The sequence below is a fragment of the Malus sylvestris genome, chromosome 9, assembly GCF_916048215.2.
Source record: "Malus sylvestris chromosome 9, drMalSylv7.2, whole genome shotgun sequence".
NCBI classification, from domain to species: Eukaryota; Viridiplantae; Streptophyta; class Magnoliopsida; order Rosales; family Rosaceae; genus Malus; species Malus sylvestris.
The window spans coordinates 28,623,837-28,637,515 of record NC_062268.1 but is presented as its reverse complement, the minus strand read 5'-3'; the positions used below and the strand labels follow the sequence as shown (position 1 = coordinate 28,637,515).

The 13,679-nt window shown below is 40.0% G+C and overlaps 1 long non-coding RNA gene across 1 annotated transcript; it reads left to right on the top strand.

Moving 5' to 3' along the window:
- The first annotated feature begins 8,622 nt into the window (after window positions 1–8,622).
- LOC126582727 (uncharacterized) lies at window positions 8,623–9,839 on the top strand. Its single transcript, XR_007609571.1, has 2 exons — window positions 8,623–8,868; window positions 9,598–9,839. It is a non-coding gene; the product is annotated as an uncharacterized LOC126582727 (long non-coding RNA).
- The last annotated feature ends 3,840 nt before the right edge of the window (window positions 9,840–13,679 follow it).

Sequence of the window (13,679 nt, the reverse complement as noted above, 5' to 3'; positions counted from 1 at the left end):
CAAAGTGCTCTGACAGAGTTAAAACATGTGAAACTGGCAGCTCCCACTACCGTGCTATGACCAAGCAGGGTAAAGGAATAGCATTACTACTTGTTGTTAGGGAGACTCCTATATATGTCGACCTCCATCCCCAACGGACAGGCAGACCTGCAAAAATGCTCAACCCTTCATCATATCTGAGAGGGCACTCCCAACAAAGCCTTTCGAAATATTCAGCTTTCTTTCCCCCCGATAATACCTCTGCAAACAAGCTATACTAGAGCAAGAATATCTCATATCATCAGGGTTAAAAGCAAGAGTATCCCATATCATGCTTTTTCCCTGTTTTTTCTTTTGGCCTTGTTTTTACCTGCAAGACAAGGAGAAAGAGAGCAATCAGTCAGCACTTGGAATCAAGCTTCCAGCCAGGAACTGACTGCCTGGAACCCCTTACCTGATTACTTACCTGGCATTGCTCTCGAGTACTCATCTTCATCATCTTATGTTTCCAGGGAAGATTCCGCATCTGCTTGAGGAACAGATAGGGCAAGTGCGAAGGATACAAGGAAGCATGTGGAGACAAGCGTAACAGCACACGTGCCGATACATCCATTACTCTGTCAAAAGCAAAAGTATCCCATATCAGCAGGGTGGAACGTACTCTAGATTTGATGGACTTGTTTTGACCCTCAAATTCTTCAGTCGGCCTTATACTCTGGAGGAAACCAGAAAACCCTCCAGCTCAGTTCAAGAATAAGCCTGTGGAAAGTTACTTCTTCAAAAGCAAAAGTATCTCATATCATCTCTTCTCATTTTTCTTCTCTTTATCCTTCATGCTGCTGCAAGATGGGGAGAAGGTGAACAATCAGTCGGAGCTCTGATTGCTTACCTTGTCTGTCACCTCTTTCAGCAGACCCCCTAGCTCGGCGACTTGGGGGACTCTTACTACATGGTTTGTATCGCGCTTGACCAAGCCTGAAACTACAAGTAAGCTTCAAGTGAAATTGATACATTACCTTGTGCATCTCCACCAGTTAAAGATACCACCCCTGGATGGAGGAAGAGTACTTCCAGAGAAGATGCCACATCTACCTATGAGACAGATAAGGCAAGTCAAGACGACACCACACTCCGATACTTAGAAGTTTCGTGATTACGAGATCATTCTCCCACAATATTTCCTAATGTCATTTGTACTAAATCATTCACTCGTACTCACTAAAGGAGAGCTTGAACCTATGTACTTGTGTAAACCCTTCACAATTAATGAGAACTCTTCTATTCCGTGGACGTAGCCAATCTGGGTGAACCACGTACATCTTGTGTTTGCTTTCCTATCTCTATCCATTTATATACTTATCCACACTAATGACCGGAGCAATCTAGCGAAGATCACAAAAAGCGACCGTTTTCGTTACCTATGATCTATCTTGCAAGAGAACGGAGAATTAGATGGAGATCTCAACCATAGAATACGAGCTGGATGGAAAGAGTGCATCCGGCGTGTTGTGTGACCGTCGTAGGCCACTGAAGCTCAAGGAAAAATTTTATAGGACGGCAATAAGGCCAGCGATGTTGTATGGCAGAGAATGTTGGGTGGTGAAGCATCAACACGTACACAAAATGGGTGTAGCGGAGATGAGGATGCTTCGTGGGATGTGTGGGCACACGAGAAAGGATAAGATTGGGAATGAGGATATCCGAGGTAAAGTAGGAGTAGCCGAAATTGTAGGAAAGATGAGAGAAAATCGGCTCTGGTGATTTGGACATGTGCAAAGAAGGCCGACTGACGCTCCGGTTCGAAGATGTGACTACGGGACAGAGGTTCAGGGCCGAAGGGGTAGAGGAAGACCTAGGAAAACTTTGGAAGAGACTCTAAGAAAAGACTTAGAGTACTTGGATCTAACGGAGGGCATGACACAAAACCGAGCGCAATGGCGTTCTAGGATTCATATAGCCGACCCCACTTAGTGGGAAAAGGCTTTGTTGTTGTTGTTGTTGTTGTTGTTAATTATAATTACATGTCAGCGACGTTAAAGAGAAGAGCAGTAGTAGCGTAGTACTTTGAATTTTGATATTTTTTTTTTCTTCTAAATTATTGTTAGTGAAAAGGTTAAAAAGATGAAATATAGAAGGTGTATTCAATTGAGAATTTGAGAAATTTTAATAGATTTATAAATTCACGGATTTTTATGGAGTTTAATTGATTAGTAGAGATTCCAAATAAAATTTTGATTCAATTTCCTCGAAATCTCATAAGAAGAGGTGAGATTTGCGATGCTTAAAATACACTACGAAATTTCTTCAATTCCGTCTAATTCCTTAACTTTCTCAAATTCTTTAAAATCAATTTCTAATTGAATACAACTAAAATGTTATAAACAGAAGAAAGAATGCCTTTCAATGATAATTTTATTTCATATCAAAACAAGGTATATATACAACCCTATATAGATATGGGAAAGAATAAGGGAAAGAATAATTATATCCTAAACTAGGAAACCAATTACAGTAGGAATCCCACAATTATAGGAATCCTAATACAAGTCAACACTCCCCCTCAAGTTGGTGCATAGATGTTGCACATGCCCAACTTGTCTAGAAATCTGGAGAACTTGTTACTAGAAACCGCCTTCGTGAGAATATCTGCTACTTGGTCGTCCGTTCCTATGGGAGGAACCTCAATTACTTTACTATCTAGCTTCTCTTTAATAAAGAACCGATCAACCTCTACATGCTTGGTCCGATCATGTTGCACAGGATTATGAGCAATATCCCGTGCAGCTTTATTGTCACAGAATAACTTCATAGGCAGACCTTATTTGACCCCCACATCTTGCAACAGAAACTTAAGCCACAAGAGTTCACAAATACCGAGTGCCATGCCTCTAAATTCGGCTTATGCGCTTGACCTTGATACGACATTTTGCTTCTTGCTTCTCCACGTTACTAGATTTCCCCCAACAAAGGTGAAATACCCAGATGTCGAGCGTCTATCATCCCTCGATCCTGCCCAATCAGCATCCGTATAGCACTCAATTCTGAAATGCTCATTTTTCCGAAATAAAATTCCTTTACCAGGGCTCCCCTTTAAGTAACTCAATATTCTCATAACTGCACTCATATGTTGTTCTCCTGGATTGTGCATATATTGACTAATCACACTTAAGGCATGAGCAAGATCAGGCCTAGTGTGAGCCAAGTACATTAATCTTCCTACTAACCTTTGATACCTCCCTTTATCAACCGGTACTTGGTTCTGATCTATACCCAACTTCATTCATTCGGCCAACGGAGTAGACATCGGCTTACATGCTGTCATACCGGTTTCTTCCAACAGGTCAAGAACATACTTCCTTTGTGATAGAAATATCCCGAACTTGCATCTTGATACTTCAATCCCAAGAAAATATTTCAAAGGACCAAGATCTTTCATTTCAAATTCTGTGGAAAAATAACTTTTCAAGGCTGCTTGCTCAACAGGATCATCACCAGTAACCACCATATCATCCACATACACAATTAGAGCCGTAACCTTTCCGTTCTGGTGTTTCAGAAACAACGTGTGATCCCAATTACTCTGTATATACCCAAATGCCCTCATGGCCTTGGTAAATCTACCAAACCAGGCTCTCGGAGACTGCTTTAATCCATGCAGTGATTTCTTGAGCCTACATACCTTTTGTTTCCGTCTGTCCGAATCACTGCACCCTGGTAGAAGGTCCATGTAAATCTCCTCAGTCAGATCTCCATGGAGGAAAGCATTTTTTACGTCGAACTGTTGCGAAAGGCCAATCCAGATTTGCTGCTAAGGACAGTAGAACACGAACTGTATTGATCTTTGCCACTGGTGCGAACGTATCAGTGTAATCAATGCCATATTTCTGTGTATACCCCTTTGCCACCAATCTTGCTTTAAAGCGATCTACCATTCCGTCGGCTTTATATTTTACTGTATAAACCCATTTGCATCCCACTGTTTTCTTTCCGGCTGGCAAGTCAGTTATTTCCCAGGTAGCATTCTTCTTCAACGATCTCAATTCCTCGTTCATTGCATCTTTCCAGCGGGAATCTGCTAAAGCCTCATGCACATTGTTAGGAATAGATAAAGTAGATAATTGATATACAAATGACTTATTTGATTCTGATAGGTGACAGGTAGACACATAATGATTTAATGGGTATCTCACTCTGGAATCAGAGTTTGGCTCACTCATGGAATACTTGTGTTTACACTCAGGATCTGCCTCATAAGTGGGTTTGGGAATACCTCTATTAATGCGCTCTGGAAGGCGACGAAGTGGGGGTGCATTCGGTGTAGAAGACGATTGGTTATGAGAAGTAGTATCTCGTGACACATACAGTAATTGTTGCTCTGTTTCACGGCAATTGGGCGGCTGCATCTCATCTTCCAACTCAATACCCGTGAGACCCGTGGGCTGCTCCTCAGTAGGCTGCTCGGTAGGACTAAACCCAGAAAACACGGGCTGCTGCCCTTCTCCAGGTGTCACGGGCATTGGCTGCTGCCCTTCTCCAAGTACCGTGGGCTGTTGCCCTCTTCCAGAAGCCGTGTACTCCAAGCTCAACACATCCCTATTATCGCGAGTCAGAACTTCATCATTGCGGTACTCCCCCTGAAGTGAGGACGGGGAGGAACCAAAGAACATTTCAGTCTCGTGAAAAACCACATCCTTAGTAATAAACATCTTTTTACTCGAAGGATGATAACAACGATACCCTTTCTGGGTAGTAGCATACCCCAAGAAAACACAACGAAGAGCTCTAGGTTCAAGTTTAGTCTTCCATTGAGGTGGATGGAGGTGAACAAACGCAACACATCCGATGACCCGTGGGGGAAGATTGGGAGTCGGGGGGCTGCTAGTCTGAGATGTGAGAGCCTGAAATGGCGTATGGAAGTTGAGAGTTCGAGATGGAAGGCGATTAATAAGATAAGTTGCACACGTAAGTGCCTCTCCCCAATAATGGAGCGGCAGATGTGCCGTAAGTAGGGAAGCACGAACCATTTCCAACAAGTGTCGATTTTTCCTTTCTGCAACCCCATTCTGTTGAGGAGTATACGGACACGTGGTTTGATGAACAATACCATGCAACTCGAAGAATGAACGAAGTTCCATATTAACATATTCTCCCCCATTGTCACTGCGAAGAACCTGGATATTCCTGTTGTATTGTACAACAATCATTTTATGAAACTGTTGGAAGGCCGAACTAACTTCACTCTTCGACTTTAACAAAATAACCCAAGTCATGCGGGTACAATCATCAATAAAAGTAACAAACCAATGAGCACCACCAAGAGTGGCTACTTTTGACGGTCCCCATACATCAGAATGCACAATCATAAAAGGAACGATACTTTTATTTAAACTGGGAGGAAAAGAGGTTCGATGGCTCTTAGCCATTTCACAAACATCACACTTAAACTGAGAAACATCATTCTTGACAAACAAACTAGGAAATAACTTATGCAGATAACCAAAGGAAGCATGCCCAAGGCGCCGGTGCCACATCTAGATGTCTGACACTTTATTAGTAACCCCTTGAGAATCATCAACGGAAAGAGCTTGAGTCAGCAAGCTACAACTACTGGTGGTCAACTTCAAGTAATAAAGTTTCCCTCTTCTAATACCATAACCAATCGTCTTCCGCGTCCGGATGTCCTTAAAAACACAAAAATAGGGCCAAAAAATAACCAAACAATGTAAGGCAAGGGTTATTTGAGCAACGGACAACAAATTATAATTTAGAGAGGGAACCACAAGAACAGTGTCAAGTTTCATGGTATCGGAAAGGGAAACAGCGCCTTCCCCAATAACAGGGACGACATTACCATTAGCAACATTGACCTTAGTTTGTGTGGATGTTTTTAGTGATGGAACCTGTCTAGAATCACAAGTCATATGTTCAGTGGCTCCGGAATCAATTATCCATGTATTATTCATAACAGAAGTAGAAGTACTGAGTGCCTTACCATCACTTCCTGCCGCAGCTATCATGGCAGATGCCTTGTCCGCTATCTGATCCGAATCATTCTTGGTTTCAGCAATGGAGGCTCGAGATTTGTTGCACCGAGGATCACGGGTCTTATCCCAATTCTCGGGATATCCAATCAGCTCAAAACAACGACTCTTGGAGTGTCCCGTCAGGCCACAGTATGGGCACTTACCTTGTGGACGATCCCGGCTTGTTTGGCTCGGTCGAGTTGATCCAGGCCGGTTTTGTACCCCTTCTTGGTTCGACCCACTAGATGATCCACGGGCCCTTGCTGCCATGGCAGCAGACTCCCCCTTGTCAACCTCTGTCTTCATTGCTTCCTTTCGATCGGCTTCTCGACGAACATAGGCATAAGAAGCCTGCAGGCCAAGTGGGGGATCCTTCCGCAGCACTTCTCCATGCACCTGATCAAACCCATCATCGAGACCACCAAGAAACACATAGACCCGTTGTCTCTCAGTGGATTTCTGAAACACTTTGATGTCACTCTCACACTCCATGGATACTTTATTAAAGTGATCCAATTCTTGGAAGATCTCAATGAGCTCCCCAAAATAGGTAGCTAAGGGTCGGCCATTCTGACGTAGACGGGATGCCTTCTGATTCAACGAATAAATTCTAGCCTCGTCATTCTCATCAAAGTAGGCTGCCTTCAAGGAGTCCCAAATCTCCTTCGATGTGGACAACCAAATGTACCGTTTCATAATCTCGGGCTTCATTGAAGACAAAAGCCAACTCTTAATTTTTTGATCTTCAGAAAACCAATCATCATATTTAGGATCATCTTCGCTAGGTGCTTTGATAGACCCACGAAGATATCCCATCTTCTTCCTTCCAGCAATATGAATTTGAATAAGGGGAGCCCATAAATCATAGTTCTTTTCATCCAAAACCATACCAATATTAAAGCTTGAATTCTCTGACTGCACCATAATTGGAGCAGCCACTGAAACAATCTGTGAACCAGCCCCTTTTTCTTCAGCCATCTCTTTGTTGCTTCGGTGTTGACTGACACAAACTAGGCAGAGAAAAAAAAAACAGCAACGGTGATGGGACCTAGAACACGTTGGACAAATCAACAGGGCAGCAACACCCTATCTGGTGCTCGCTGCAATCGGTCAGGGCAGCAACACCTTCTCTGGTGCTCGCTGCAATCAGTCAGGGAACCGGCAGCAACAACCCTAAGGGTGCTCGCTGCAATGGATCAGGTATACGGCAGGAAAAAAAAAATTTAGGGTTCAATGTTTTTCTAACCCGGCTCTGGTGCCAAGAAGAAAGAATGCCTTTCAATGATAATTTTATTTCATATCAAAACAAGGTATATATACAACCCTATATAGATATGGGAAAGAATAAGGGAAAGAATAATTATATCCTAAACTAGGAAACCAATTACAGTAGGAATCCCACAATTATAGGAATCCTAATACAAGTCAACAGAAACTTCTTTAAAATCTTAAATGACTACACCTGGATTTCTAAGGATTTTAATAAACTATCTTAAAATTATAATTGAATACATCTTAAATTTCAGACAATTACTTAAAATCTTGATTGAATATCCCTAGATTCATTAAAAGAATTAAAATCTCTCAAAATCCTAATTGAATACAAACTTACATGGGTATTACAATGGAGAATGTTTGCCTTTTTCTGGTGAATAGTAATTAGCATGGCAGGAAAAACTTGGGTAAACAAAGTTAATTACACGCCTTTCTTAGTTTCACTCTCTCACAAACCCTCTTGTATCCGGCCTCACTCTCGTGTCGACATAACAACATCTCAATGATTTGTCCACAAGCTCGATAATGTTCTCAAATTCTTTTAATCAATGACGAGCTTCAAATTCTATGCGTACATAATTATATATGCAGCAATCGGTTTCTACCTACTTTGGATATAGTGATCGATTTCATATTTCTAATCTACAAGTTGTCTAGTGACCTCAAAAGCAAACCTTTTAAACCTTTTTTCGTTGGTTTTGTGAACTTTTAGGAGACTTCATTTGTACTCGAATTCAGAATAATTCTACGACATTTATCAACTTTACTAACCATATAATTTCGATATTAGTGGAGCCAGCTGATTCAATTACTCACGTTTGTCCCTTACGCTGAAATAAAATACACATTTAAATTGTTCATCTCAACAAACCAAACAATAAAATAGTGATTAATAATCAAATCTTAAGCTTTACACTTCATGAAAGATAAGATACCTTTCTTTTTTGGGATAAATAATGAAAGATGCCTTCAATCCTACACAAATGTACCACATGTCTTTAATAGGCGATCTAAAATTATCAACTTTCTGTAATTTGTATTTAGGTTAAATTTACCGGATATAAGTGCTGGAAAAAAATCTCAAAAATTCCAAACCAAACCGAAAAAATCCCGATCCCAAACCAAAATTCCCGAAATTTTCGGTATGACATCCCGAACCAAACCGAAATTTTCGGTATGGGATTTGGTTTTGCATCTCCATTTTTTCGGTATTCCCATACCGAACCGAAAATAAATATTATATATATATATATATTATTTTTTAATTATAAGAAAATTATTTCAACCGTTCATTGTTTTGGATTTAATCTATTCCGTTCATTTGTTTTTAGGTCTGATGATCTGATCTCCCATTTCACTTCCATTACTCACCTCACCCACTTTGCTTTGAGTCTCGACCTCTCCTCCCTATTCTTTCTCCGTCTTCGAATCCGGCCGCACCAATGATCACACCTACACCACATTGTCTTCGATCTCTAGAGACTCCTCTGTCAGTCTCGGTTCTCTTTCTCTCTCTCTCTCTCCCTGGAGACTTCTATCGGTGTCTCTCTCTCGTTCGATTTGGTCTGCATTACACTGCACAAGGCTGAAGGTAAGAAATTGCGACCTTCCTTCCTGAATCATTTCATACTTTTCATTTGCCAACTTTGGTTTGAATTCGAATTGGGATTAGGGCTTCTGAAATTGGAGTTTAGGGTTTCTGATTTGTATTAAACTTAGGGATTTTGTGATTTCAAACTTAGGAATTTTTTGATTGAAAATTTGAATTGGAATTGGAATTGGATTCTGAAATTGGGGACCTGGGTTTCGAAATTAGGGATTGGGATTCCGAAATTGGGGATTGGGGATTAGGGATTGGGATTCGGAAATGGGGTTTCGAAATTAGGGGTTTGGATTATGAAATAGTTGATTCTCCGATTCTGAAATTGGGGTTTTTATATAGTTCCATGATTCCATCTGAAATTGCCAAATTGGGGATTCTCTGATTCTGTATGCTATTTGTTTTGTATGTATGTATGCTAATTGTATGATTGTATCCGCCTCTGTATCTGTATGTATGCTATTTGTAATAGGTGTTGTATCAATGTATGCCAGTTTTCCGTTTAGTATTTCCTTTAATTTGTTTTACTTGTTCCTGTTTATGGATTTAGACCAGGCCTTGGATATGGAGAGTTTAAATGTGATATACAGTCAGAGGTGTCTGACATTGAAATGTGACAAAAATTGTAGATAGCAAATGAAAAAATCTTTGTAGTTATTGAAGTTTTTTCTTTGAAGTTTGTGGTCTTTGACGAGTTTTATTTTCTTTTGAATTTCTCAGCACTTGTTGCGGAAGTTAGTGTGGTTCCACCATCAAGATTAACAGCTCTAATTGGTCAGGCTCTTAAGTGGCAGCAGCACCAAGGTGAACTGTGGTTGTGATATATTTGAGTTCTTTTTCTCACAACCATATATTTCTATGTTGAATACTCAGGTTTTTGAACCATTTATTTTATTTATTTATTGGAATTTGGATATATGCTGAACTATGGTTGTGATATATTAATGTGCATTGTTATTGCATGCATGTGTAGTAGAAATTGAATAGGCAGATGCTATTGTGCACAGATTTGTGCACAGATTGGCAGATTGCTTTTGAATAGGCAGATTTGTGCACAGATTAGGCAGATTGCTTTTGAATAGGCAGATTGTGCACATATGCTTTTGAATTGGCAGATTTGTGCACAGATTAGTAGAAACAAATTGGCAGATTGGGCTTGCCTATATGTCAAATTTTCAATATAAAATGTTGAATTTTAGCCCAAAAGTATAATATGTCAAATTTTTGTCCAAAAGCCCAAAACCATTTCGGGATTCCCGATTTGTCCCGAAATCCCGAAACTATTTCGGGATTCCCGAAAATTGGGATTCTCGAAAATTTGGTTTGGGATCGGTATTGAAATTGGGATTCCCGAAAATTTCGGTTTGGGAATCGGGACAAAGGTTTCGGTATGGGATCCCATACCGAACCACCCCTAGATATAACAACAAAATCTAAGGGCATTGTTTTACAATACAAGTAATGGAGTGTGAAGGAATATGCATAATTCACATTCATGTGTTTACCAAGAAGGAATTGAAAAATAGGCGGGTCCTATATGTTTTAGGTACGACATACCGTTGACCCTAAAAACTACCAAGCCTACGTGGCACGCATGTCGAGTAACTACTGAGTTAACTACATCCTTCGGTTGTGTGCGGAGTGTGCCAACTCGACGGTCGGTGAGTAAAATGAGTTGATGTGGCGTTGAGCGCGCTACTAACTTCTTGATCTTGCGACTGTGGCTAAGGAAGGAACATGTCTCGGCCTTCGGGTTCTAGAGCCTGAAGACAAGGCTGCTAGTTCTGCGAAGTTCACAAATCGTCGGCGTCGGATTCGATCACAGTGATTATATTCGTAAGAGTATAAGCACGCCGAATTGACACCAAATTATATGGGCACAAGTACTCAAAGCAAATATACGTCTTAATCGTAAATGTAGTTCGACCGTCAGAATGCCAAACTCTAAATCCTACTTGTGAGTATCCAATCATAAAACAACTCGGCGTTCAAAGTGCCAAGCCCAGTAATCTGTAACACCTCACTTCGTCGAGAAGGCTAATGAGATGACCTCTGCCAACAAGGATTCGAAAATCCTTATCGATCGAGACTTGGATAAATAATCAGTCGGTCGAGATGTAGTGTTGTTTATCCAAACTGAAGGTGCTCTACAATTGACTGATTCTACGACAACAGTGCTGTTTATCCAAACTAAAGATATCACCGGTTGCCTTCACAATGTTGTTTATCCAAACTGAAGATGTGTTGGCGAAAAGGAAATAAAATCTCAAGGTTGTTGAGAGGTTTTGCATAAAGCGAGAGTTTGCGCAGGGCAGTTTGTGTGTTGAATTGGAGGGGCTTCAAATGTTGCACGGTGCCTTGTATTTATAGCAGCAAACTTTATCATGGCCGAACCAGGACCATACTCGGATTAGGATTCTTTATCCTAATCCAACCAAATCTCGGCCAATCCTACCTTCATTAGGAATTTGAACCAAACTCTTTATCCGGCCACATTCACTTCTCAAATCTTAGCATCCTCATTCCATTAAGACTCCTTATCATACTAGGACTCGACCCATTCGCTCTTATCTAGATCAATCCTTCTTGCAATAGGACTCGACCAACCTGACTGGGCCGCTTATGACTACTGGAAGGCCCATAGTATTTTTTGGAAGAGCTTTGGACTGAACATAAACCTACGCTCGGCCCAATAATATTATTTTGGGCCTAAACAAACACCCTTTGGCACATAGAATTTTCGGTAAAATGAACAATCGGGCACCTGACATTAATATTTTTTCTTGGTTCAGACTTATTATAGTAAAATTAACGAGAGAAAGGGATCGAAACTTACAAAAGCCGAAGTGACTTCTTGTGGAGGAATGCCAAGGTCTTGATCCTGCGGATGGATTGGTGTCTCCGCTGTCGCTTCAGGCTCGACAAGAGGCCTTTTTCCACGATTGGCCGCAGGAGGATTGACTTGGTTAGTCGTCTCAACCACAGGTGGAGGATTGGTGGTAGGAGGTTCAGTTGGTCAAGGACGACTTGTTAGCGGGATTTCTTCGTTGTCGTCGTCCTGAAATAAGAGTTGTTAGTATTCGGAATCTAGTCGAAAGGAAAAGTTGCCAGCAACATGATCATACCTCTTCCTCCAGAACGACTACTAGTTTTATTTTTGGATTTGGGGGACGATTTTTCTTGACTAGAGTGGCCGCTTTCTTATACCTATTCATTCTCATTCACTTACTACGTAAGTAAATATGCCCGAAAAGTATCTGTAACTAGATATAGTCCAAAGAAACAGATCACTAGTTGGAGTATTTCGATGAGTAATTTTATTATTTTCATTATGTTTATACGAGTTAGCATTATTTTCATTTTGTTCCCTAAAAGTATTGGGTTGTTAACATATAAATGTTCAAACATGTCTTTCCAGCCCTTAATTCCATTAAATTTTATGATTTTTCTTTTACTTAAATATCGGTCGAACCCTAAACAATTCAGTCTCCAAAAGAATGTCATTCTGGACAGAAAATTATTATAAACACGAAAAACATAAGCAGAAGTTGCTTTATATACACACACACTTGCGACATATCTTGTTTGGGATAAAAATATGGAGTGAGAGATAAAGCTTTAGAAGTTCATAAGCCGAATTTGTAACTAAGTGCAGTTTACGTCATGTCCAACAGCAGCAACATGTACACCTTGAATGGATAATTACAACAAAACAAAAACAATTAATTAGATATATTATGTAGGAAGGAAGGATTGGATTGTATAATCTTAATCTTCTACGTGGGACTTGTAAAACACATGATTCCGAAACACGTAACGTGACTAATTAATTGATTAAAGAAGACCCATTTTCTTCCGAAGACTCAATTATGGAATGCAATTAACATTATCCTGTGATGATTGATTTAATTTGAGAATTGGATTCATCTACCTAACTTGCGCCTTTGAATTAGGAGACGGTCTTTGGGCAGCCATTTTAGAATTTAAATATAATATGGATCACTAGGCCAACTATTTTGTTGGCTAGAATTAAATTTTAATTAGTTTTCGATTTTCAGGAGAAATGGATAACGGTAGCTTGCCACTAGTTGTTTCTTTTATTTAAAAAGAAAAAAAAAAAAGGATAATCTCTTGTCGTGATGATGGGGCAGGTTAAAGCGTACATGTGCTCTCAATACCATTAGCATATTAATAAGCCAATTAATTAATTGACATCTTAATTAAGGTTGGTGTGAGTTGTCACCTTAGGCTCCTTCTGTCGCACCGACTCATCACTATCACTACTGTAAGTGTTCCAATCACCTGTGTTTTGCTCATCACTCATTCTAATCAGTCTCCAAGAACACCTTCTCCAAATATCTTCATTTTCACTAACTTTATTTTTTCTCTAAATGTCTTCATTTTCACTAACTTTATTTTTATCGCCTACTTGAAGGACTTCGATGTGATTTGTCCATTTATTTTTTGCCAACTTTATTTGATGACAACTTCTACTTGTTATTACGTGACTCTTTTCCGCAAATATGCGCAGTTGGTTCATTCCTTTGTTCTACTGGTTCTTCATAGTAGATGCGGTGGGTTCAATGCGGCGCATCTTTGATTTGGGTATAGTTATGGGTTCTTTAGTTAGTTTAGTCATTTAGAGTTGTAGCTTTTGCAAATATGTTAGAATTTGTGTCTTGTACACGTATTTGATATACTATTAAAATTGTTTAAATGAATCTTGTTAAAATAACAATAAAATAGAATAAGCTAACTCCTCCAGTTTGTTCGATCAAGTTGCTGCTATTGACATTTGCTAG